The sequence below is a fragment of the Pogoniulus pusillus genome, chromosome 25, assembly GCF_015220805.1.
Source record: "Pogoniulus pusillus isolate bPogPus1 chromosome 25, bPogPus1.pri, whole genome shotgun sequence".
NCBI lineage: Eukaryota > Metazoa > Chordata > Aves > Piciformes > Lybiidae > Pogoniulus > Pogoniulus pusillus.
In genome coordinates, this window is record NC_087288.1 from 4841055 (window position 1) to 4868184 (window position 27130).

The 27130-nt window shown below is 45.2% G+C and overlaps 1 long non-coding RNA gene across 1 annotated transcript in view; it reads left to right on the forward strand.

Moving 5' to 3' along the window:
* Nucleotides 1-1705: 1705 nt before the first annotated feature.
* Nucleotides 1706-27130, forward strand: part of LOC135186517 (uncharacterized) — a 71729-nt gene continuing 46304 nt past the window's right edge. The window contains exon 1 of the long non-coding RNA XR_010306996.1: nucleotides 1706-1955. This is a non-coding gene — a long non-coding RNA (uncharacterized LOC135186517). The remainder of the gene's footprint in view (nucleotides 1956-27130) is intronic.

Genomic DNA, 27130 nt, shown 5'->3' on the forward strand with positions numbered 1-27130 from the left:
GAGAGCTGTAACTAGTGGTGCCCTCCAGGGGTCAGTGCTGGGACCAGTCCTGTTCAACATCTTCATCAATGACATTGATGAGGGCACAGAGTGTCTGCTCACCAAGCTGGGCTGTCACAGACTGTCACTGCATTTAATGTTACTATACCCAACACTGGGAGGCTTGGCTGATACAGCTGAAGGCAGTGTGGCCATCCAGCAAGACCTGGACAGTCTGGAGAACTGAGCGCAGAGGAACCAGATGAAGTTCAACAAGGACAAGTGCAGAGTCCTGCATCTGGAGAGGAATAATAAACTGCACCAGTACAGGCTGGGAGGTGATCTGCTGGAAAGTTTTTCCTAGAGAGAGTGATTGGCATTGGAATGGGCTGCCCAGGGAGGTGGTGGAGTCGCCATCCCTGGAGGTGCTCAAGAAAAGCCTGGCTGGGGCACTTAGTGCCATGGTCTAGTTGATTGGCCAGGGCTGGGTGCTAGGTTGGACTGGCTGATCCTGGAGGTCTCTTCCAGCCTGCTTGGTTCTATGATTCTATTCTGTGATTCTGTGATTGCTCACTGTTGTTGGGTTGGCTGACAACCAGTCCCTCCACGTCCTTTCCTGCTGGGCCGCTGGAGTCCTGTATACCCCTGCCCCAGGCTGAGGCTATAGGGTTAAAAACTTTTTCTGGGGACTAGAAGATTGTTATTCAATGCCATAATTCTGCCATCTCTTTACAGCCTGACAGCAAGGTCAGTTCGCTCTCCTTTCCTCCTCCTCCTGCCCCGTCTGTGTGGCGGGAACATGTCAGCAGTAGGCCTCTTGGATGGCAGAGGCGTTGTGGGGGGAGGATTGGAGCACTGGGGAACGTAGCTTTAGCTTTTTTGGGATGGGGGAAACTTCGAGGGGGCTTGCCATGGTAATTGCTTTGTGTTTCCTCTCTCTAAATATAATTCTGTATTTGCTCCCTAGTTTGATTTGGGAGTTTAATCTCTGTCGGCTCTCTTTGAAAACTACAACAGCCCCTGAATTCCTCTGCCTCTGTGGTGTGAGTGGGGAAGGAGAAGGCAGGGACAGACCTGTTCCCCCCGCCCTGCCCTGCAGGTGTGAGGGAGGGGAGGAGAAGGCAGGGACAGACCTGCTCCCCCCGCCCTGCCCTGCAGGTGTGAGTGGGGGAGGAGAAGGCAGGGACAGACCTGCTCCCCCCGCCCTGCCCTGCAGGTGTGAGGGAGGGGAGGAGAAGGCAGGGACAGACCTGTTCCCCCCGCCCTGCCCTGCAGGTGTGAGGGAGGGGAGGAGAAGGCAGGGACAGACCTGCTCCCCCCGCCCTGCCCTGCAGGTGTGAGGGAGGGGAGGAGAAGGCAGGGACAGACCTGTTCCCCCCGCCCTGCCCTGCAGGTGTGAGTGGGGGAGGAGAAGGCAGGGACAGACCTGTTCCCCCCGCCCTGCCCTGCAGGTGTGAGGGAGGGGAGGAGAAGGCAGGGACAGACCTGCTCCCCCCGCCCTGCCCTGCAGGTGTGAGTGGGGGAGGAGAAGGCAGGGACAGACCTGCTCCCCCCGCCCTGCCCTGCAGGTGTGAGGGAGGGGAGGAGAAGGCAGGGACAGACCTGTTCCCCCCGCCCTGCCCTGCAGGTGTGAGGGAGGGGAGGAGCAAGGGGCCCTTCCGGCACCAGGGCTGCCTTGAGCAGTGCCTGCACTGGGGTCGGGCTGGGGACTGGCTGTGCTCTTCTCGCCCAGGCAGTGGTGACTCTGCTCTGTGTCTAGGAAGGGTACAAATATTTGGGGGGTTCCCACCTCGGTGTTCCCGCTTTGGAGTTCTCCCCCCACCTGGATAGGTCCTGCAGGAGGAGCTACTGGCGCCCTGCTCCCAAGGACCCTTTGTGCAGGCTCCGAGGGTCTTAGCGACGCTCCGAGGGCCTGTGCAGGAGGGCGAGGGGAGAGCGGCTGGAGCGCCCTGCTTGCCGGACAGCCTGGCTCACCCGTGAGTAACTCTGGCTCAGCCAGCTTGGAGTGGGGAATGATAGCATTTAGTGGCTCCGTCTGTCCCAACTTCTGGCTTCAAAAAGAGTCAGGTTACCTGTGGGATCCTTGTGGGTCTTCTCACCCTGGCTGAATCGATTTCTCTATATAGCTTTGGGCAGCAGTAACTCTTAGCCCTTTTCAGGGGTAGAAATGAGGGTACAGGACACTGATTGGAAGTTTCTGGAGAAGCTCTATTCACAAGAGCATATATCCAAAAGACAATCGAGGTAAAACAAGTACAAATCCAAACAGGCTTTCTAGAATCTTCCTTCCCTTCCGCCTTCAGTCCCCTCCCTCCGTCAGCTGCGGCCTGCCGGGCCTCAGCAGGCTGCGTGACGCAGCTCCGCTCCCCGGCAGCCAGGAGCCGCCTCCGCCAGGAGCCATGAGGAGAGCAGCACAGCTGTTCCCCGGCAGAAGGGAAGGCAAGGAAGGCAGGGAAGAGAAGGGAAGGGCATTGGAATGGGCTGCCCAGAGAAGCTGTAAAGTCATCTCTGGAGATGTTCAAAACCTGCCTGAGTGTCCAGCCTGCGCCAGGTGATCCTGCGGGGAGGGTTGGACTAAGTACCCCTCTAGGTCACTTCCATCCCTTAACATTCTGTGGTTCTCTGTTGAATTTTTAACCAGATTTACAATACTATGGATGTAGAATCATAGAATCAACCAGGTTGGAAGAGACCTCCAAGTGCATCCAGTCCAACCTAGCACCCAGCCCTAGCCAGTCAACCAGACCATGGCACTAAGTGCCTCATCCAGGCTTTGCTTGAACATCTCCAGGGACGGTGCTTCCACCACCTCCCTGGGCAGCCCATTCCAATGCCAATCACTCTCTTTGTGAAGAATTTCCTCCTAACATCCAGCCTAGACCTCCCCTGGCACAACTTGAGACTGTGTCCCCCTGTTCCATTGCTGGTTGCCTGGGAGAAGAGGCCACCCCCCATCTGGCTACAATGTCCCTTCAGGTAGTTGTAGACAGCAACGAGATCTCCCCTGAGCCTCCTCTCCAGGCTAAACAATCCCAGCTCCTCCAGCCTCTCCCCACAGGGTCTGCACTCCAGGCCTCTCACCAGCCCTGCTGCCCTTCAGGCACTGCCTTTTAAGCCATGATACCAGAAGATGGAATAGAATAATGATGTTGCAATATCCTGAGACAAGCAGGTTCTTCCCCCTGGGATGGGCCTCTGTCCCTGTGGTTTTGTCAAAGGAGACCCAGGGTCCCTCAAACTAGCACACCAGCTCACTGACAAAGGTACTAAATAGAACAAGCCCCCAAACTGAGCTTTGTAAGTTTTTGTTTTCCTGAGTGGTCTTATCTGGACAGCAATAAAAACCATTGCACCCAGTAGCTTCTCAAGTTTGCCACCTGACAATCCAGAGCAGAGCTACTTAAGAACAGTTGCATAGCCTTAGGTCTTACTAACCTGATAGAAAACAGAATGACCCACTGTTGGGTTGACCAACTATTTAACTCTATGCTACTTAAGCTCTTTGTCCTGCAGACTTGGTGAGAAGAAAGCAGATTTTCAGTGGGTCAACAATGGCCTTGTACCAGATAGTCCCAGCCCCTCCAGTTTTTCTGGGTAGCCCAGAAGCAAGGACTTTTTCTAGATGCTCCCATCAATTTCTGAACCCCACAGCCTGCAGCTGCATTTTGCTTTTGCTGTCTCACAGCCTTCTCCTTTCTGAGGACTTTTTGCAAGAAATAAGGGAGCCTAAGAGCCTTTTTTTTCAAGCTCTCAGCAACATCAATCTCACATCTGTTTTATAAGTGTCTTTCTACTTTGGATGGTATCACCAGGAAGGGAGAAAAGATGTGAGTTCTATTGTCCGTGCTCTTGTCTGCAAAGACACAGTGTGGATGAGTTGCCTGCAGTTTATGAGATTTATCAGGGAGCTGCTAGTCTATCTGTGTTCTACCATGAGCAAACATCCCCAAAGTGGGCTCATTCTTCAGTGGTTTTCCTGTCAAAAGGGTATTGCTTTTCACCACAGGAAATAGTCCCCAAGGTTGTTTCCAGTGGTAATTGGGAAAGCTAAATGTTTGATTATCTCCTGCTAGGGACTCTTAAACTGGATAAATGAGTTGTGTCAAGGTCTGATACGAGAGTACCAAGATGGAGACTTTTCTCAGCACTCCCTGGGATTCAATAAGAGCTCTGTCTCCATGAGGAGATATATTTGGGTGGTAATTGATACGGGAGGGGTCAGCAGTGGTTCCATTACTGACACATCTGTTGCTGCTGCTTCCACCCAAGTGCAGTGTATCAGGTATTATAGTATCTCAGTGCCTTGGTGACCAATAAGCACAGACTAGTTCATGCCTCCTCTTTCTGGGGTTCCTTTGGTTGGACTCTGAGCTGTACATGTCACGGACAAGTTTTGAGTCATCTGTAGTGTCTATGTGCCTGCAGGCAACAACTCAAGGATTCTGGCCTGCATCAGGAATAGTGTGGCCAGCAGAATTAGGGAAGTAACCATCCCCCTGTACTTGGTACTGGTGAGGCCACACCTTGAATACTGTATTCAGCTTTGGGCCCACCACTACATGAATAATGTTGAGGTCCAGAGGAGGGTACTGAAGCTGATGAAGGATCTAAGAACAGGTCTTAGGAGGATTGGCTAAGGGAAGTGGGGTTGTTTAGTTTACAGAAGAGAAGGTTAAGGGGAGACCTCATTGCTCTCTACATCTATCTGAATGGAGGTTGGAATGAGGTGGGGATTGATCTCTTCTCACAAGTAAGAAGTGATAGAACAAGAGGAAATGCATCAGGGGAGGTTTATATTGGACATTAGGAAAGATTTCTTTATTGAAAGAATGGTCAAGCATTGGTGTCCAAAAAAACATGCAGACGTGGCACTTTGGGACATGATTTAATGTCCATGGTAATGTTAGGTCAATGGTTGGACTTGATCATCATAGAGGTCTTTTGCAATTAAAACAATTACATGATTCTGTAACACAGAAAAGGTTAAATATTTAGCATGTTCACGTTTACATGTTCTTCATGACAGATGCTATACAATTAAAAACCTCATTACTTTTAAATGAGTCTTAATGCACTCAAAGGGAGGCCACAGGCACGTGCACCTCTGTGGACTAATCCATTAGTAACCTATTTCTTGAATCTAATAAGAGAGTAACAATTTTGACAGACTGATAGAACACAATCTGAAAGAGGCTGGTTTGCAGTACCAGCTCCTGAGTGACAGTCACAGTAAACTGCTCAGGAAATTTGCTAGTATGAGGTGTCCCTGCCTATGGCAGAAGCATTGGAACTAGATGATCCTTCTGGTCCCTTCCAACCCTGACTGATTCTATTCATCAGTATATCCCTGGGTCCTGTTTAAGCAGTCATGTCTACTTTCTGGCCTTACCTCTTTCCTAGTACCATGTAGGCTAGTAAAAAGTTGGCCAATCATCATCTTGCCCTCTGTATCCTCTCTTGGTTTGGTCCTTAGGCTGATGCTGCCTTTTCTTATTTTATTGGTCTTGGCTTCTGTTTGACCATGCAGTTCCTGTGTTCTCTGCTTCTTCCTGCTCCACTCCTGGCTTGGTTTTCACAGAATCACAAAACCTTAGAGTTTGGAAGGGACCTCCAGAGATCATCCAGTCCAACTTCCCTGGCAAGGCAGGATCCCCTAGGGTAGTCTGCACAGGAATGCATCTAGGTGGATTTTGAAAGTCTCCAGAGGAGACTCTACAACCTCTCTGGGCAGCCTGCTCCACTGCTCTGTCACCCTCACGGTAAAGAAATTTCTCCTCATGCTGAGGTGAAACCTTCTGTGTTCTATTTTGTAGCTGTTGTTGCTTGTCTTATTGCTACTGACCACTGAAAAGAGATTGTCCCCAGCCACTTGACACCCACCCCTCAGACATTTGTACACATTGATGAGATCTCCTCTCAGTGTTCTCTTCTCCAGACTAAATAGCCCCAGGGCTCTCAGTCTTTCTCCATGGGGAAGATAGATGCTCAAGTCCCCCAGTCATCCTCTTGGCTTTAAAGTCTTTCTCCCATTTGTGCCTAACAACTCCCATGAAGAACAGCACCGTTCCAGCAGAGCCTTAAACATCTACTCTTCCCAAGTGCTCCCCTAACTCCCATTTTTAATTTCTATTTATTACATTTAATCTTTTATCTAAATAGTTTAGTTAAGATTAACAAATGCTGCTAAATTTGTTAATTTCTCAATAGTCACTTCTATTGTTAGCTCATCTGTTAATTTCCATGAGGAAAAAACTCATTTTAGGGTTTCAATGAAGGAAATGAAGACTTTAATCTCATTATTTCTATTCAATTAGCAACAAAAATTAGTTCACTGCCTTTTTTGGGTGAGTTAAAGAGCTGCATTAAGAATGGGCATTCAGCTTCTTCAGCTGTTACATCATGCCCAAAGTAGCAGACAGGGCATTAATTACTGGGTAAAAAAGGAGATGGGTAGACAGGTTCTTGGCTTTTATGTTTTGTGAAGCAATGAAAGCAATCCATCTTCCAGCAGTATTCCTGTGCATAAGGCTTGTTTGTTTTCTTTTGTCAGTATCTTGATTTACTCTCTGTTATTAATTCCACAACTTGCTAATTTCACAATTTGGGAGCAAATTATAGTTGATTCATTGGTTGATTCCCTCAGTCATTGGCTTGATATATTCATTGTTGATTTTTTAATTAGTTGAGTAGTTTAGAGTGATTTAGCCCCAGTCATGGTTATTGTTATGCACGTCTTCCTTTAATCATCATCTCTACACAGAGCAGAGAGTTAATCTTTCAAATCACACCATTAAGTCCAAGATTGTCAATAACTTAGTAAATAACTTCAGTTATTTAAGCCATTCTTCTACATTACTACTTTTCTGGGCCTACCTACGTGAACTATTAAGTTAGTAATGAAAACCAAATGAGAGTCATGTGTTTTGAGGGGAAGACATAGCATGGTTAAATGAAAAGAGCAGGGCTCAGTGTCAGTCTGGGTCCTTCACAGCCCTCTGAGTGGCATGGCATCATGTGTTGCATCTCTTGGGGAAGATGTGGAAATAAGATATTTAGTATTTAGACTGTCCTCCAAATTCAGTATGAAAGCCATCACCGTGGGTGTCCTGGGCTAAACACCCTGAGCCTCTGAGCAACCTGTGACTTGGCTTGGACAGTGAGGAGCCTTCTCAGAGATTAATTTGAGATCAGTTTACCCAGCAGATCTAGTGGCCACCAGAAAAATACAGTACCCTTTGGTCCAAGAGCAAAATATACCTTTTTTTTTTTGTTGGATTGGGGTTTTTGGGTTAATTTCTCATGTTTTGTTTGGGTTGTTTTTTTTTTATTTAGGTCTGGGTTAGGGCTGCCCATGGAGGTGGTTGAACCACCAATCCTGGATGTGTTTAAAAGTCATCTGGATGTGGTGCTTGGGGATATGGTTTAGGGTGAACCTCAGAGAGTAGGTTGTTGGCTGGACTTGGTGATCCTAAGGGTTTTTTCCAATCTGAATGTTTCTGTGATTCTGAAAGCCCAGAAGAGGTTAATGCTACTCTCTCTCCCCAAACAGAAAACCAGCAAGACTTCAGGTCTTATCTGGTCAGTCAAAGTTAGCAGAAGAGTTAAGACATGCCAAGGATCAGCAAGCAAAGCCAGTGCCCAAAAACCAGTAAAAAGAAATTGCTTATATATTGGCTTTTTTGTACCAATTAGCAAGCCAGTGGATGATAAAGACTTGATTGTTATTATTCTTTCCCAACCAATGCCCTGCTCATTCACATTCTGCACAGAACTTTCTTAAAGTCCTAATTTCTTTTACTGGAATTTTCCAACAAGCCTTAAACTACTACAGCTATATGTGTCAAAAAAGAATTGTGTTCCTAATTACCATTTTGCAGCAGTGCTAATTGGCAAAGGACAACTGGCCATAGATATGGCTTTAATTTAGAGAAACATCATGTTTGGTCTAAGGGTTGTTTACATGGAGATGTTAGGTTATGGTTGGACTAGATAACCTTAAGATCTTTTCCAACCAGACAATTCTATGATCATGGGAGCCCAAATTCATTAGTACAGTTGCTATATTTTTTGTCCCTTATTATTATGCAAGCACAATATATGCTTTTTGAGATGCCTTGAATTGTTTGTTGTTTTTCTTCCTTTGAGAAAACAAATCAATCTGGAGACCTGGCCTGGCACAGTACTGAAATAATTCTCTACTGTTCTCCAGGCATATTATTCCTGACTTTATATGATGTGTTTATTGGAAACATTCATGTACAGAAAAATATTCCCATTTGTTGCCTTTCCATGGTAGATTTGATGAATGCATAAAAATGCAGTGGAATTAAATTGGGTTTTCATGAAATTATGCATGCAACAGCATTTTGATATGAGTGAGAGATCCCAATTTTAATTTTATTTTAATGTGTGCTTTGATCCTTTACCCTTGTATCAGTTGTATAGTCTTTTTTCCAGCCCTGCTGTTTTCTTGTTAGTATTTCAATCATGCTCCACTGTATTAATGAAAAAGAGGGGAAACAAAAAAAAAGAGAATGCAAAGTACTAGGCCTTCTAGTAGCTGTTCCATTTGATGGGCTGCAATGGTGTGGTAGGAGGGCATGCAATTGGCAATGGATTTCATGGTCTGTGTTAAATAAGAAATGAGAAGTACATCTTGCCTTCTCTTCACATCCTCTGCAGATGATGTATCTTAAGCAGACTTCTGATCGTTAGCATTAAGAAGATGCAACTCTGCTTGTCTCGCTGTGACTTTCCTGTCATTACAAGACCTTGTAAATAGTCCCTCCTCAGCCCTCCTGTAGGTCCCCTTCAGATACTGGAAGGTCATTCCAAGGTCTTCTCAAAGCCTTCTCTTCTCCAGGCTGCAGAGCCCCAACTCTCATAGCCTGTCCTCATAGTAGAGCTGCTCCTACCTTCTGAACATCTTTGCAGCCTCCTCTGGACTCGCTCCAATAGTTCCATGTCCTGTTGAGGAGACAGATGAAGAGCAGCTCTACAACTCCTCAAGGGCCAAAGAGAATAAAAACATATTAATAGTAAAGGCCACAGGTGCCCATCTGTTGAAGACAGAGATCTCCAATAGGCTGACACTGAAAATCATGCCCTGGGAAAGGGAAGGTGTGTTCTGGTATGAGGTATTCTGCAAGAATAAATTTGGTTATTTACTTGGAGGGAATAATTAAAGTGTCCCCTGGAGACACTATAAAGCATTAATTTTCTCTAATAGTGTGATAGTTGAGGGACTTGGAATAATTTTTACATAGACATGCAATGTTGCCTCAAAAGTTTGCAATAGATTGTGTGGTTTAAACTGCATTTAAATTGCACACATTTGTTCCTGTTTGACTGGGTTTGAAATTACTTTTATGTGGCTAAACTCACCACCAAAGGTCATTTAATTTATTTTTTCCCTTCAGGTCCCCAAAACAAACATCTGGATTTAAAGATAAGAACTAAATATATATGTTAAAGATTATTAATATAGCAGTGGTCATCAGCCCACATGTTCTGTTCTAGACTTCAAGATTTCCCTTTTGCCACTGTTGGGTATCGCAGCCTGCATTAAGCACTGAATGGTTTTGTCTTTTAAGGTTGAAATGGGTTCAGTAAATTTAGTCTGAAGAAAAGTCTCTTTCTCTCAAAAACTGCTTTTCTTCATAGTCTTAGAAAATACAACATCTTACCTCTTAAATCTTTCTATGCAGCAAACCTAGGGAAAACAGTAATCTTTCAAAGCTCTGGGTCATTTTTTTAGCTCCAAACATCTGCAACCTGTGCCACCTGGGACGTGTTTGTGATTATTGGAGCAAAACTCATTTGTGTTGAAAGACTGATATATTTCATTTGGCAGAGTTTGATAGGAGGAAGTTTAATGGCAGAAATCACAAAAGCTAAACCAATTTGCCTTCTTTCTGCAGGAGAAAGGTTTGGTGGTAGAACAAAGAGAGTTTTCTGAATCGCTCTATAGGAAGTTGTGTGTGGAGCGCTTTAGAATGGCTGCCAAACTGCTGCTAGCTTTTTCACAGGATGCTAGGGGTTGGAAGGGACCTCCTTAGATCACACAGTCATAGAATCACAGAATGTTCGTGGTTGGAAGTGACCTCTAAAGATCGTCTAGTGCAAGTCCCCTGCCAAAGTAGCATCATCTAGGGCAGGCCACAGAGGAACTCATCCAGGCAGGTTTTGCAAGTCTTCAGAGAAGGAGAGTCCACAACCTCTCTGAGCAGCTAGTTCCAGTGCTCCATCACCCTCACCATAAACAAGTGTCTCCTTGTGTGTGTTGAGGTGGAACCTCCTGTGTTCTAACTTGTACTCACTGTTCCTTGTCCTATCACTGGGCACTACTGAAAAGTGACTGGCATCTTCATCTTGACAGCCACCTCTCAGATACTTAGAGCCATTGATAAAATCACCTCCCAGCCCATACCGATGCAGTTTATTATTTCTTCCCCGGTGCACTTGTCCTTGTGGAACCTCATCAGGTTCCTCTCTGCCCAGCTCTCAGTCTGTCCAGGTCCTGCTAAATGGCTGCACAGCCTTCAGGTGTCTCAGCCAAGTCTCCCAGTTTGGCATCATGTCATTAATGAAGATATTGAACAGGACCAGACTCAGCTCTGATCCCTGGGGGACTCCACTAGTTACAGATCTACAGCTGGACTGGGCACAGTTTACCAGGAAACTATTTTGTTGGTGAACACAATAGATGAGAGACAACAACAAAAAAATCACAATCCCCTCAAATTATACTTCATGTAAATAAATTGGAGTGCTAGAAAATCACAGAATGAAACAGGTTGGAAGAGACCTCCAAGATCCTCCAATCCAACCTAGCACCCAGCCCTAGCCAGTCAACTAGACCATGGCACTAAGTGCCTCAGCCAGGCTTTGCTTGAACACCTCCAGGGACGGAGACTCCACCACCTCCCTGGGCAGCCCATTCCAATGCCAATCACTCTCTCTGGCAACAACTTCCTCCTAACATCCAGCCTAGACCTCCCCTGGCACAACTTGAGGCTATGTCCCCTTGTTCTGTTGCTGGTTGCCTGGCAGAAGAGACCAACCCCACCTGGCTACAACCTGCCTTGCAAAACAAAAATATTGAGCTTTAATATGTGTCCCCTGCAAGAGCCAGATGGATCTTGTGACCAGTGTCACAAACTGCAGTAATCCAGGAGTTCAGAACTGGACAGAGTTGTATCTGGTGAGCAGCTTATTAGTGTTATGGGTCTTTTTTTTTTTTACTTCAGAAGTAAATTCACATCTGATGATAATACCATCAGCACTCTTACAGTAAGTGTGTGCCTAGTTAGCACACCTGTCACTGGGAAGCAATCTTGCTGTTAAGTGAATAGATTGAATACCCTGGAGGAAAGTATTAAAAACAAGCAAACAAAAGTAATCAAACCACACCAAACCCCAAATCATTCCTTTGCTGCATCCCAACACCAGTCTATAATTATATATAGTAAAAAGGAAAAAAAATCCATGTACTTCATTGTCTTCATTAAGTTAATTATGAGCTATTCAGCAGGGAGACTCACTGATTAATTTAATTTCATTTACCCTTTCTGCTTCATCACAGGAAACTATCAGTTTGCCTTTTTATTTTGATGTAAGATGTCTAATACAAACTGGCAAATATGAAATATGAGCAGCCTCTACAAAGGAAAGCAATTAAGTTTTAAGTCCTTGTTTCAAAACTTTTAGTAGGATGCCTTAAGAATTTATGATCACTGAAACTCTCCTTCAATTGTTTTAGTTTTCTGGTGGCTGTATTCTCCTGTTTCAAATACTTCCAGGTAGTGTGCTGGTTTGAGCCTAGCTGGGATAGTTTGGTGAGAAGAATTAGATGATAGACTGTGGAAAGGAAACAGTGGCCATAGGCAGAGACACCATGCCCCAAAGTGCAGTGGTTGGAGCTAGATGATCTTTGAAGTCCCTTCCAACCTAAACCGTTCTATGATTCTATCACTAGCTGGGAGAAGAGACTAATGCCCACCCACCTCACTGTGACCTCCTTACAAACAGTTATAGAGAGCAATACCTCTGTGCAAGTTTTAGTTTAAAAATCTAGGGGAAGGGTTGATTTTGGAGGTAGTGAAGATGGTAGTGCTGCAGCAAATTTGTAGGAAAAGAAAAACAGAGGTGTCTGTGGCCTGTAGTGAACCTGAGGAGGAGGTAGCTCCTATGTCTGACTGCAAATTCCCACACCTTAGAATCATAGAATGGTTTAGGCTGGAAGGGACATCAGAGATCATCTAGTTCTAACCCCCCTGCCATAGGCAGAGACACCTCCCACTAGAACAGGTCTCTCAAGAGACCTGGCCTTGAACACCTCCAGGAGGGGAGTATCCACAATCTCCCTGGGCAACCTGTGCCAGTGTCTCACCACCCTCATTGGAAAGAACTTCTTCCTAACATCTAATTTAAATCTCCCCTCTGCCAGTGTAAACCCATTCCTCCTCATCCTGTCATTACAAGACCTTGTAAATAGTCCCTCCCCAACCTTCCTTTAGGTCCCCTTCAGATATTGGAAGGCCATCACAATGTCTCCTGGAAGGCTTCTCTTCTCCATTTAAAGCACCAAAAGCTGCAGCACATCACCATAGATGATTACCACCTTCTGAGTTAAGGAAAAGCTGTGTAGAACCAGCAGTTTATTGGTGGGGGATAAAAGGAGTCTCAGGCTATTGTGCATTAAATCGACAGACCATGCACACCCTTCTGCTGCTGCTGTTCTTAGCTGAGCTGCCTGTGGCAGGCAAGGGCAGCGGGCAGCTCAGTCTGCCAGCTTGATCTCCAACCCCTGCTGCTAAGTCAGCAAGAGCTTCTCTGCCAGTGCCCCTTGAATTGAGCTGCCCTGCCTGACCTGACATCTGCTGTTACTGGCAAGAAAAGTGATGTGGATTTTCCTAATCTATGATTACAAGGGCTTTGCAATGGCTCTGGCTAGACTGTTCTGGAGAGCATCTCCAAAGCCCACTAGTTAGTCACGGGAGGTCGTTCAATTGTACTTGAATGGCTTCAATGTGCACAATGTTTCCCTGAGCTGGGGTATTTTGTTACTAAGTGTCACACATCAGTGAATCCACGGGGGAGAGGGAGAAAAATGCAATCGGATAATCCTTTCATAAAAGCAGAGCTATTGGTCAGTAATTACCTCCCACAATTCCTATTTTATCCTTCAAAGAAAAAAAGCAGGAAGAATTTTCCCGCAAGATAAAGGTTGTAGTTTGAAAAGCTCGAATATAATCTCTTTGTTTCATTGAATCATAGAATCATCCAAGTTGTAGGAGACCTCCAAGCTCATCCAGTCCAACCTATCACCCAGCCTTGTCCAATCAACTAGACCATGGCACTAAGTGCCTCATCCAGGCTTTGCTTCAACACCTCCAGGGATGGCCACTCCACCACCTCCCTGGGCAGCCCATTCCAATGCCAATCACTCTCTCTGCCAACAACTTCCTCCTAACATCCAGCCTAGACCTCCCCCGGCACAACTTGAGACTGTGTCCCCTTGTTCTGTTGCTGGTTGCCTGGCAGAAGAGACCAACCTCCAACTGGTTACAGCCTCCCTTCAGGTAGTTGTAGACAGCAATGAGGTCTCCCCTGAGCCTCCTCCAGGCTAAACAGTCCCAGCTCCTTCAGCCTCTCTTCACAGGGCTGTGCTCCAGGCCTCTCACCAGCTTCATCACCCTTCTCTGGACACCTTCCAGCACCTCAACATCTCTCTTGAATTGAGGAGCCCAGAACTGGACACAGTACACAAGGTGTGCCCTGACCAGTGCTGGACACAAAGGCAGAATCACCTCCCTTGTCCTACTGGCCACACTATTTCTGATCCAGGCCAGGATGTCATCGGCTCTCCTGCCCACCTGGGCACACTGCTGGCTCACACTCAGCCTGCTATCAGCCAGGACCCTTAGGTCCCTATCTTCCTGGCTGCTCTCAGCCACTCTGTCCCCCGCCAATTTGTCTCTTTCAAATACACATCTTAAAACTGTAATACTTTCCCCAACAGGATCCTTTTGCAACTCAGTTTCCTTGGATAGTATTTTCTCTGCTTTTTATTCTAATTGTGTCTGCATAGAAGTCAATAAATATGCAAATTTTGCTTATTTTGTATTCTAAATCCTGGAAAGGCATAGCTTAATAACAGGAATATTACCCTATGTGGCAATGAAACCTTTAAGATTCAATAACGAAGCATGCATGCAAGTTACAGCAGAATGTACAGGCACAAGAGGTCACCTAATTGTGTTTGCTGTCAAGTTTTTAAGATGCAAAATCACTGTGCCATAAAAAAAAAGGCCACTTTATGTTTATAGAATTTCCCAAACGCTCAGTAAAACTCCCAATAAAAGGGGAAAATGGGTTAAGAAATAAACATTGGACTCCAAGGATTTTTATACTGGCTCTCTGGTGAGCTTTGAAATAATACCTGGGTACAGTGTGTAGTGTATCATGGAGATCTAATAAAGTAGGCAGAGCTTGCATTTCTGTAACAGTGAAGGGCTACTGCAGAGGAATATATTTTGCTAGCCTGAAAATGCTGTAATTTGGTGCTTTGTTCTTTTTATTGGAAGTATGTCCAATTCATGCTATGTGAATGTCACCTCTTCCAGCATGATGATTTATTGACGTTTTTCTGGTAGCTGTAGTAGGAGGATTTACTCTTCTGTGCCATGATTTTCACTCTGGCTAACAAGGAAGAGTAAATCAGACAAAATCAGAGCAATAAGGGGAAAATATGATTTGTTATGGACCTATTCTACATCTTCAGTACTGTGTCCAGTTCTGGGCTCCTCAACTCAAAAGGGATGTTGAGATACTGGAACATGTCCAGAGAAGGGTGATGAAGTTGGTGAGGGGCCTGGAGTACAGCCCTGTGAGGAGAGGCTGAGGGAGCTGGGGGTGTACAGCCTGGAGAAGAGGAGGCTCAGGGTTGACCTCATTGCTATCTACAACTACCTGAAGGGAGGCTGTAACCAGTTGGAGGTTGGTCTCTTCTGCCAGGCAACCAGCAACAGAACAAGGGGACACAGTCTCAAGTTGTGCCGGGGGAGGTCTAGGCTGGATGCTAGAAGGAAGTTGTTGGCAGAGAGAGTGATTGGCATTGGAATGGGCTGCCCAGGGAGGTGGTGGAGTCACCATCCCTGGAGGTGTAAAATAGTTGACAAGGAGAAGAAGGGAAAGAGCATCTCCTACTCCTCACTGTTTGAGGTGTCTTACAAACCAGTGATGGATGAATTGCTGCTGCTATAAACCTTGTCAGACATTACATGTAAGGACTTAGTGCCATGGTCTGGTTGATTGGATAGGGCTGGGTGCTAGGTTGGACTGGATGAGCTTGGAGGTCTCATCCAACCTGGTTGATTCTATGATTCTGTGATCACCCCTGTATGATATGTGCATACAGCAAGGTACATGTAGGAGTCTTATGCCAGCAGAAAATTTCTGGCAGTGCACGGATACAACAAGGAGCAGAATGGTAGGACGGAATCTGACACTCCCTGAGTTGGTGGTGGAAACTTTCAGGAGCTGAGCTAGTGACAGGGAACTTGCCTGATGTGCAGACAAAAGAGAAAGTAAAACATTTCAGTGTCAAAGGCTAAATTGTAAAGCAAGTTTCTAATATAAACCAGAGCTTCAGACAGGGAAAAAGCCTTCAGGCTATGGTGCAGGTAGATGAAGGCAAGATCAGGGGTGTAGAATAAACATGGAGGAGGTGGTAGAAGACAGGTCAGAGAGTCTACTGGGAATCCTTAAGAGGAGGAGGAAAAACTATACTTTGATTTAAAAATACCACAAAGGCTAAGTAAAGCTTTCCAGTTGTAGCAGGTGGGGTACGAAGTCACCAAGAGTTGGAGAAGAGCACAGCCAGAGAAAGTAAACAGGGAAATGGTGCAGAAAAAAAATGTGAAAGCCCAGCCCTCCTGACTCCTTCAGCACTTCGGGGTCCAAGCTTGGAGCTGTAGTCCTACATCTTGAAGGACTGACAAGGGACCTCTCAAGTGTATAACAGCTGTTCTACAACAGCACTTACAAGACATCAGGCAGCCTTTTGCTGTACTAGGTAACTCTGTCTTAACTGATTGTGGAGTTTGAGGGTTCCTTTTTCTTCTTCTTGAAGTTTCATGCAGAATCACTGAAGAGAGCAAGAATCCAGACTGTCTCTCCAGAGGGCTACAAGGATGATTAAGCGACTGGAGCACTAGCTTATGAGGAAAGGCTGAGAGACCTAGGGCTGGTTAGGCTGGAGAGAAGACTGAGAGGGGATCTAATAAATGTCTATAAACATCTGAGGGCTGGGGGGTCAGGAAGGGACAGCTTCTGCTCACTTGTGCCCTGGGATAGGACAAGGGGCAATGGATGTAAACTACTGCACAGGATGTTCCACCACAATGTGAGGCAGAATTTCTTTCCTGTAAGGGTCACATAACACTGGTACAGGCTGCCCAGAGAGATGATGGAGTCACCTCTGGAGACTTTCAAGCCCTGTCTGGATGTGTTCCTGTGCAACTTACACTAGATTCTATGTTCCTGCTCTGACAGGGGGGTTGGACTTGAAGATCTCCAGAGGTCACTTCCAACCCCTAACATCCTGTGATCCTGTAATTTGTCCAATCCCATTTACCACCCCTCTGGAGCATACCAGTCCCTAAGAGTTTTGGCAGCCTGAGCAACACCAGTAATTTGTGTTATCTTGTGCCTTGCATGTTAAACACTCTCTGTGTAGGTGATAAATGCAAAGGCAGCTGTGTCTTCACTCACCAACATCTGAGATGAGGTAACAAAAGGATCTAGGATGTAGACAGCTATTTAGGAAAATTCTGGAGATGACTGGTATAAAATGGAGCAGCTGCTCTCTGTGGAAGCCAATAGCATTATACCAGAAGTAGAATCAACTCCCTTTTAAGCCAGATTCTCTGAATTAGGAACAGACCCAATAAAGGACTTAAATATTGATGTGCTATATTGAGATACTAGAATGGTGTAATTTTTGCTTTGTTCCTGGCAAAGGAACCAAAAGCAGTGTTAGGTACTCAGGCACAATAATCGTTGTGTGAGGACCTTCTGGCATGTCAGAATGAGATCCAAATGGCTACAGCACTGAGCAGAGGTTGTTTATAGCTGACTCTCCAGAAGGGCTGGTAAGAGAGCTGTGTGTTGAAGTCCCATTTTGATGTTCCAGAGCAGGCTCATTACAAATATGCAAAGGTCCTCCTCTCTGCTCTGATTATCTTTTGTGTAGCCATCTCCTCAGGGCACATGGCTATGGTTATTCATGAACAGTGGGGCAAGGCTTCACAGAATCACAGAATGTTAGAGGTTGGAAGGGACCTGTAAAGATCATCTAGTCCAATTCCCCTGCCAGGGCTGGATGACCTAGAGTAGGTCACACAGGAACACATCCACACAGAATCCAGTCTCCAAAGGGGGAGACTCCACAACCTCTCTGGGCACCCTGTTCCGGTGCATTTTCACTGTCATAGTGCAAAAGTTTTTCCTTGTGCTCATGTGGAACCTCCTCTGCTCCAGCTTGCACCCATTGCCCCTTGCCCTACCATTGGATGTTACTGAGAAGGTCTGGCTCCATCCTTCCAACACTGACCCCTCAGATACTTGTTTTCTTTTAAAGAAGAGCTGTTTTGTTGTGTTGCCTACTTAGGTACATTCAAAAAATTGAATATTAAAGACAGAAGTCTTCAAGCCCAGCAAATCAACTGTACCCTGGGCAGTATCAAAAGAAATGTGGCCAGCAGGTCCAGGAATATGATTCACCTCCTCTTCTCTTTCAGCCTGGAGAATAGGAGGCTCAGGGCAGACCTCATTGCTCTCTACAACTACTTGAAAGGAGGCTGTAGCCAGGTGGGGTTGGTCTCTTCTTCCAGGCAACCAGGGACAGAACAAGAGGACACAGCCTTAAACTGCACCAGGGCAGATTCAGGCTGGATGTTAGGAAGAAGTTCTTCATAGAAAGAGTGAATGGCATTGGAATGGGCTGCCCAGGGAGGTGGTGGAGTCACCATGCCTGGAGATGTTTAAGAGGAGACTAGATGAGGCACTTAGTGCCACAGTTTAGTTAATTAGAAAGTGTTAGGTGATAGGTTGGACTCACTGGTCATGAAGGTCTTTTCCAATCTGATTAATTCTGCGATGGCTGTAGTTCAGAAGATTACCTTAATCATCAGTTTAGAGTTACATTATATTGGGCAGAGGAGCACCATTTAAACTTTTAGAAGTGAAAGGAGGAGGAAGCACATTGCCTGATACTGTGATGATTGTCGTGTTAGCCAAGGCAGTCACCCTTTCCTGGAAGCAGCACCAGGTGCAATCACAGCAGAGTAGCTCTGCTGACCCAAACAGTCTTTGGTAGGAATGTGTAATATTCAGAGGTTGAGTTGAAATGGTGAATACAGATTGATGATAACAGGGTAATTTCTTAGATGTTAATTGACATGTAGTGTACTTCCAAAAACTGCATTCCAGAAGGGGAGAAATAGCAGCTGTGTGTGTTGGTAGCGATGATCCCAAACAATACAGCAGCCACAGCTGGGTGACTCTAAAGGAGCACCTGCTCTGTGCTGCTGTGAGGAGTCACAGAAGCACAGAATCACAAAACCTTAGAGGTTGGAAGGGACCTCGAGACATCGTCGAGTCCAACCTCCCTGCCAGGGAGTTCGCACAGGAATGTATTCAGGCAGATTTTCAAAGTCTCCAAAGGAGGAGACTCCACAGCCTCTCTGTGCAGACTGCTCCACTGCTCTGTCACCCTCACTGGAAAGAAGTTTCTCCTCGTGTTGAGATGAAATGTTCTGTGTTCCAGTTTGTAGCTGTTGCTCCTTGTCTTATTGCTGCTGACCACTAAAAAGAGATTGGCCCCAGCCACTTGACACCCACCCCCATAGATCAGATCTCCTCTCAGTGTTCTCTTCTCCAGACTAAACAGCCCCAGATTTCTCAGTCTCTCTTCATAGGGGAGGTGCTCAAATACCCCAGGTCCAGACAAATGAACAACAATCCATGTTTCCTGTACTGGGTGTAATTCTGGTGGTATTTGGGGTGGTGCAAGATCCTGAGCACTAGACAAGGTGAGGTGCTGAAATGAAACTATTCAATGGCATAGAACCTAAAAGCTATGCACAGAGGGAAGCTATGCTTGATGACAGGATAAAGGACAATGGATGGAAGTTGAGGCATAGGAATTTCCATAGATGGAAACATGAGAAGGATATTTTTTTCCCTGTGGGGGTGACAGAACACTAGAACAGGCTGCCCAGGGGGATTGTGGAGTCTCCCTCTCTGGAGATACTCAAACCCCACCTGGATGTGTTCCTGTATGATCTGCTTTAGGTGATCCTGCTCTGGCAGGGGAGTAGGACTAGATGAGGTTTCTAGCCCCTAACATTGTGTGATTCTGTGTCATTGGTTATTCTCACTAGTAAGGATGTCTTGATTGAAGAAAGTTGTTGTCATTATTATGTTTATGCAATAGGATTTCTCTTTAAGATCAGCTATGAGGCAAGTCAATATTCACATGACAGGAATGGACATTAAGAAAAGGACTAATTTACTTGATGAATTCAGAATTGTGAATACTGGTAGCAGTGTTACACAGTGCTACTTAAACATGCAATTGCTTCATTTTCTGGGGAGAGGACATAAGCTTTTGCTTTGGGAGTGGCTTAGGCACCTTCTTGATTAAAGCGATCAAACACCAACTCTAGCCTGCCTCTGACAGTTCAGTCTCTAACACACAAATCGGTGTTTTCAGACAACACATTACAGTCAAGCTAGAATCATCTCAGCAGTTACCAACTCTCTTAAAAGATGAATGGAAGAATATTTAAGAAAAAGGAGACAGGTGGCTAGATCTGGAAACTTCTGAGAACTGGAGCCATAGATTCAGAGTTTTTTTACCTTAAATCTCATTTTCCCTGTAACCTAGCATATATGTTATCAGGAGGGAAAAGAGAATAAAATGAGATAGCAGCAAGGAATGTGTTTAATATTGAATGTCAGCCTTTGTCAGAGATACATACAGAAGCAGCAGAAATGCTTTCTGCTTGTCAGAGTCTTCAGCTGGAGTGAGCCTGTAGTAAAAATTGCTTCCTAGTAAAAAGAATACATTAAAAGCTAAGGAAAAAGTTCATTGTTTGCACTTTGCATGCACACATGCAGTGTTTTGGAGATTTGGACCTTATATTCTAGGGCTTGTTATCCATGGGCCAGATGGTACCGTGACTTACACCCCATGAGGGGCCAATTCAGCATCCTTTTAAGTGAAGCAATCTATGTAGTATTGAAATGCATCATCTGGTGGTATTTGTCATCCAGATCCACCAAAGGTATGAGGTGCAGATAGTTCTGACTGCTGCCTGTAAGGAAGGAGATGAGCATATACTACAGAGCAGCAGGTATGCTCCAGTTCTTGCTAGTCCTGGTGCTATCAGGACTGAAAAAGCTTCCTTGCCCACAGAATTTATTCACAAGCTACAAAGGATTCTGTAGACTGAAAATCATCAAACAGGACTTGAAAAACACGAGGCTCGCACAAATATTTTGTGGTCTGGCTTTAAGAGAAATGAAGTAGATGTTAGGGAGTTCTTCACAGAAAGAGTGATTGGCCATTGGAATGGGCTGTCCAGGGAGGATGGAGCCACCAGACTGGATGAAGCACTTAGTGCCATGGTTTAGTTAATGAGAAGGGTTAGGCGATAGGTTGGACTTGATGATCTTAGAGGTCTTTTCCAACCTGGTTAATTTTGTGATTCTGTGGTGGAGTCACCATCCCTGTAGATGTTTAAAAGGAGACTTGATGAGGCACTTAGTGCCATGGGTTAGTTAATTAGAAGGGTTAGGTGACAGGCTGGACTCGATCATCTCAAAGGTCTTTTCCAACCTGGCTGATTCTGTGAAGTAATGATGAGGGAGATGCAAGGATAATTGGCTTTAAGCGTGGCAGAAAGCAACCCAGCCATTGTTCATGTGAAGGACTGGCACTGCGACATATTTCTACTTTTCCTCCCTCACAATCTCTTTTTCTGTCAGCTTGGTAAGTCTTTTAATTCTTTCATTAATGATTGTCCATGACTCATTCTGATCCTGATGTTCTTACCTAAGAACTTAAAAGTTAAATGCTTTATTTTGATCATAAAAAAGGACAATCATAGTCTTCCATGTAAGTCCTAGCCAACTGGTTATTATGGAACTCTCTTAAAGCATGTTACTGTTCATTTGAGGCATGCAAGAGGGAATCAATGGCATTTTCTCTTTGCCAACTTTAGCTCAACTGTTTCAAGATGTCATTGAAAGTATAGAGGGGATGCATCTTTTCTAGCTGTGCCTGAACATGAAGGTTGTGTTTGTTACCAGAAAAGTGAGGATCATGACCTAAGACTTGTGGTTCTGGACTGTATTGGCCTGTAGAAGATTCACAAGACATCTTCTGTGGCAGACTGAGTTGGGTCTGTTCAGTCTGGAGAGAAGGCTCTAAGGAGACCTTATTGTGCCCTTCCAGTATCTGAAGGGCTCCTATGGGAAAGCTGCTGAGGAATCTTTTAGGATGCCAGGTAATAATAGAACTGGGAGGAATTGAGCAAAACTGGAAGGGGGTAGATTCAGATTGGGTGTTAGGATGAAGTTGTTCACCACGAGGGTGGTGAGACACTGGAAGAGGCTGCCCAGGGAGGTGGTTGAGTCACCAACCCTGGATACATATAAAAGTCATTTGGATGTGGTGCTTGGGGATATGGTTTAGGGTGCACCTTGTAGAGTAGGGTTATAGGCTGGATTTGGTGATCCTGAGGCTCTTTTCCAACCTGAATGCTTCTGTGATTCAAAAACGTGTTTCAGTGCTTTCATTTTAGCATTATTAGATAAAAAAATGTGTTCTGTTATCTCCTTCAGCATAAACAAGTGGTTCTGTGTACTGAATTAATCAATAGAATGAATGCAATCTCTGGATTTAAAATAAATAAATAAAAAGGGGAAATTCATCTTTTTAGCAGATATTTTGGAAAGGATTTAATCTCGTTACCAATGAATGACTTCCTGCATGACAGCAACTACTTGTTGCTGTCAGATGATTTCTGGGGAATTCTTTTGATGCTACATCTTTTTATGAGTGCACTTCAGAATTTGTCACTTACATCATATAGTAAGATGACTATCATCAACAGGACAGTGGTTTAGGGTGAGAGAAAATGGCCTCAAGTTGAACCAGGGAAGGTTTAGGTTGGAGATTAGGGGAAAACAAATTACTGACAGAGTAGGCAGGAACTGGGGCAAGCTTCCTAGAGTGGTGGTGGAGTCACCATGCCTGGAGGTGCTCAAAAAAAAAAAATGTGTAGACATGGTTTAGTGAGCCATGCTGGTGTCGTGAGATGGTTTGGGTGTTATGTGCCTCCCCCCACTTTGGAAAATCACCCAGACTAGACTCTGCCAATCTGGAAACTGAAGAATGAAGATTTACATCTTAGCACAATATACAAGCAGATATTTACAGTATATACAGCTATAGACAGAAATGTATGAGTTAAAAAGTAACACAGAAACACAACAGCCCTCCCAGAAATGAGAGTCCCCATCAGGGACTCTCAACCACCCTTCCACCTTCTCCCCACCCCTCTACCTTACTCCAGACTTTGCCTTATGCTCAAAACAGTTTGGAGGGTCAGCCAGGGAGCTTAGGAAGCAGATGGATTCAGCAGGTTAGAGAGGGAAGTGCATGCAGCCCCAAGAGGCAGAGAGTGACTCCTTTATCTATATTGTGTTCTTGTTCTTATACATCTCAGAAGGCCTATGAGTGAAGCAGGCATCACCACTGTTTCGTTTTCACAGTCTAGCATCTAATTCTTCTCACCAAAATATCCCAGCTAGCCTCAAACTAGCACATGTCAGGTTGATGGTTGGACTTCAGAACTTACAACTCTATCTTTGCGAAGAAGTCAGTGCTTGCTCACAATTGTGGCATTCAAAGCATAGCTGTGTTGTACAGAAATTATTTCCCTGCACAAGACAGGCAGGATTAACTGTCCCATTTTAGCCTGTCGAACAGCTGAACCCCACAGGGCCAGCAAGCTTTGTACCACTACGCTCAGGTGCCTGCATAGCCCTTTGGATGCAGATACACCCCAGGCTAAATTCTGTTTGGAGGGATCTCATAAGCACAGCTTGAGGTGGGAGATGTGATGGACTTCTTGGCAGGGTAGAAATTGCCTCATATTTCCTGAAATTGCATTACACTGCAATTGTTGGGTTTTATCAGCAACTGGTCGTGTGGCTGAGCTGCTGCATCAGAGGCAAAGTTGAGTTAAATGCTTGGGGTAATTTGTACCTTGCAGTAGAACTGCAGCAGTTTGGTGGATTTTTTTATTATTATTATTCAAAGTGGTTTACAGTTCTGTTTTACACTTTGGCTTCTGATCTATTATGTGTGCATTGCCTGTAGCTAGCAGGGAAATTCCTCTGCTGCTGGTTTTATGGTGGTACCAGTGGAATTCTTCATAAAGGGAGTAAGTAACTGCACTAGTTTGAGCCTGGCTGGGATATTTTAGTGAGAAGAATTAGATGCTAGGCTGTGAAAAGGAAACAATGGTGATGTCTGCTGCACTCATAGGCTTGCTGAGATGTATAAAAACAAGAACACAAACATAGATAACAGAGAGTTTGCTCTCTGGCTTTTGGGCTGCACTTCTCTCTCTAACCTAACTTGCTGCCTAACTAATCCTCCTGCTTCCTAACCCCTCTGGCCAATCCTCCAAACTCACTTTGAACGTAAAGCAAAGTTTGGGGTAAGGTAGAGGGGTGGGAAGAAGGTGGAAGAGTGGTTGGGAGCCCCTCCTGGGGACTCTGGTTTCTGGGAGGGCTGTTGTGTTTCTGTATTACCTTTAACTTGTCTATTTCTATCTATGTCTGCACAGATCACAAATACCTGCTTGTCTATTGTGCTAAGCTGTAAATATAAAGCTTCATTCCAATTTCCAGATTGGCTGAGTCTAGTCTTGGTGATTTCTTAAGTGTGTGGAGGACGAGTAACCCCCAAACCATCACACCTTCTTCAGCCTAAGGAAGTTCATCTCTCTTAGCTTCTCCTTGCACATCATTTCTTCCAGCCCCTGACTGCCTATTAAGAGACTAATCCTCCACTGATCACATTCCTGTGCCAGTCTCTTTCTTATAAGGAGTATTCAGACAGATTTTACCACCTTGCTGTCCCTCTCTCCAGTCTGTATCTCCTTGTTCTTGCTGAAAGTTGCACTCTAATCAAACAGCAGTATTATTGCTACTGCTTGTGAGGCTTCCGCAGAGAGAAAGAGTAACTCGGGCAAGCTGGGAATGAAGAAAGCCATGAGGAAACCACAGAGCTCAGGGAAGGGAGTAGTGGGAAAGACCAGCCTGTGTCTCCTTTTGAGACAGTAAATAGCTCTCATGCAAGGCTCCATCTGAGGAGTATTTTGATTCCCTAAGGCTATCAGGTTTCTGGAAGAGATTACTCTTAAATGCCAATCCTCACCAGCCTTGGTGGAGCTAGAATCGCACAGACTTGAGAAGCTGGCACACTTCAGAGTCAAATTACTTATTGCAAGTTCCTTAATAGGTCACTGGCTGTCTTGCCCAGACCTTTTTGAAGAGAAGGAGGAGGAAAAAACTGGGTTTAAAAAGGGTCTTCTCAGTGATGAATATCCTGTCTCCTCTGTCATAAGAGGGACCCATGCGAAAGGTCAGCACGTTTCTGGTTGTGGTGGTACCCTGGAGAGATGTCTGATGTCTCTCCATATGAGTAATGCCTGGCAAGGCTCCCTCAGGATTTTCAGCTACTCCGTTTCATAGGAGTAACTCTCTAAGTGAGATTTCTTCTCTTCAGGGGATGTGTTTTTGCAATACCTATTCCTTGACAAACATAAGCAACAAACTGTATGCAAGCAAATGTCCCTTCCCCTGTGCAACAGCAAAGGCCTGATTTTGCCCTTCACCTCCCAGATAAAAACCTATCACTGTGTACTGCTAGCTCCAGGATAGACCTCTGATCCTCTGAAATAATCTTCATTTCCACTGCACTCCCACACATCCTTCAAGGTCCTAAACAAGGAGGGTGTTGAAACTTAAAGCCTGGATAAGACACTTAGTGCCATGGTCTAGTTGATTGGCTAGGGCTGGGGACTAGGTCGGACTGGATGATCTTGGAGGTCTCTTTCAACCTGGTTGATTCAATGATTCTGTGAACTATGTTTGCTTCACATCTCAGCTCTCACAAATGCAGAGATGAAGTCTCAAGTATGCAACACATAAAGATCTTTATAATTAATGCTCATCACAGAATGTTAGGGGTTGGAAAGGACCCTGAAAGATTATTTAGTCCAACTCTCCCCTGCCAGAGCAAGATCACCCAATGTAGTCTGCATGGGAATTCATCCAGGCAGGTTTTGAAAGTCTCCAGAGAAGGAGACTCCACAACCTTCCTCAGCAGCCTGTTCCACTCTTGTGTCACCCTCACAGTGAAGAAATTCTGTCTCGTGTTTCCATGAAATTTCCATTGCCTCAACTTCCACTCGCTGCATGAGGTCACCTCTCAGTCTCAGCCTCCTCCTCTCCAGACTAAAGAGTGCCTACTCCCTCAGTCTCTGCTTATAAGGAAGATGTTCCACTCCATCACTTTTGTGGCTCTGCTCTGGGCTCTTCTTTATGGCTGAGGTTCATAGCTTGAGACAACAATTCTTAGTTCTCTGCTCAGGCTGGGTTTTCTGGGTGACTAAGAAATTAACACCTCTGCAGTGCAATTTGTCTGCTGTGTCTTTACCTGCGCTTCCACTTGTTATTTCTTTCCACTGACTGCAATAGATGGAACTGCTACCATAGTTTCACAGAATTAAGCAGAGTAGAAAAGACCTCTAAGATAATTGAATCAAATCTATCTACCCTTCTAATTAACAAAACCATGGCACTAAGTGCCCCATTCAGCCTCCTCTTAAACACCTCCAGGCATGGTGACTACAACCTCCCCAGGTAGCCCATTCCAATGCCAATCACTCTTGTTGTGAAGAACTTCCTCCTAACATCCAGCCTAAACCTACCCTGGCATAACTTGAGACTGTGTCCTTTTGTTCTGTCACTGCGTTCCTGGCAGAAGAGACCAACCCCCACCTGGCTACAGCCTCACTTCAGGTACTTGTAGACAACAATGAGGTCTGCCCTGAGCCTCCTCTTCTCCAGGTTGAACATCCCCAGTTCCCTCAGCCTCTCCTTGTAGGGCTGTGCTTCAGGCCCCTCACCAGCCTCGTTGCCCTTCTCTGGACATATTCAAACACCTCAACATCTTTCCTAAATTGAGAGGCCCAGAACTGCACACTGGACTCAAGATGTGGCCTGACCAGTGCTGAGTGCAGAGGCAGAAGGACTTCCCTGGTCCTGCTGGCCACACTATTCCTGATCCAGTCTAGGATGCCACTGGCCGCCTTGGCCACCTGGGCACACTGCTGGCTCATGTTCAGTTGGCTATTTTGAATGCATTTAAGGTAAAACGCATCCCACCTGAGATGCTTCTGTAGTTGCTGTTGCTTATGAGGGATTTATGCCTATGTGGATAGAAACCCAGATCTCTCTTTACTTTTTGGTAGATTTCTGGCACATAACAGTGGCCTTGTGATAAGTAAACATTCACTTCTCATCAAAATTTGATGTTACATCTAAGATTCACTGCTAGTGTCTCAGAACTCTTGAAAATAAGACTTTTCTGCCAGGCTTCTTTTTCGATGAAATAACTTACATGTTGAGTTCTTAGTGAACTAAGGAAAAAAAAAACCACAATATATTTTTATCTTATTTTAGAAGAGCAAAGAGGAGAGAGCAATAAGTGGAAAATAACATGTATTTGCTTGAGAAAGGCAGAAGAAAGTCAATATCAGTCACGCTGCCAAACAATCCTCTTAAAGCATTGAAGGCTGCCAGAGCTCTCATGCTGCAACGGTAGTGGAATCTTCAATTTTGTTCCTTGGATAAGCATGGAAAATCAGAACAGTTCACAGAATCACAGAATGTCAGGGGCTGGAAGGGGATAGAAAGCTCATCCAGTCCAACCCCCCACCAGAGCAGAATCACCTAGAGCAGATCACACAGGAACACATCCAGGTGGGGTTTGAATATC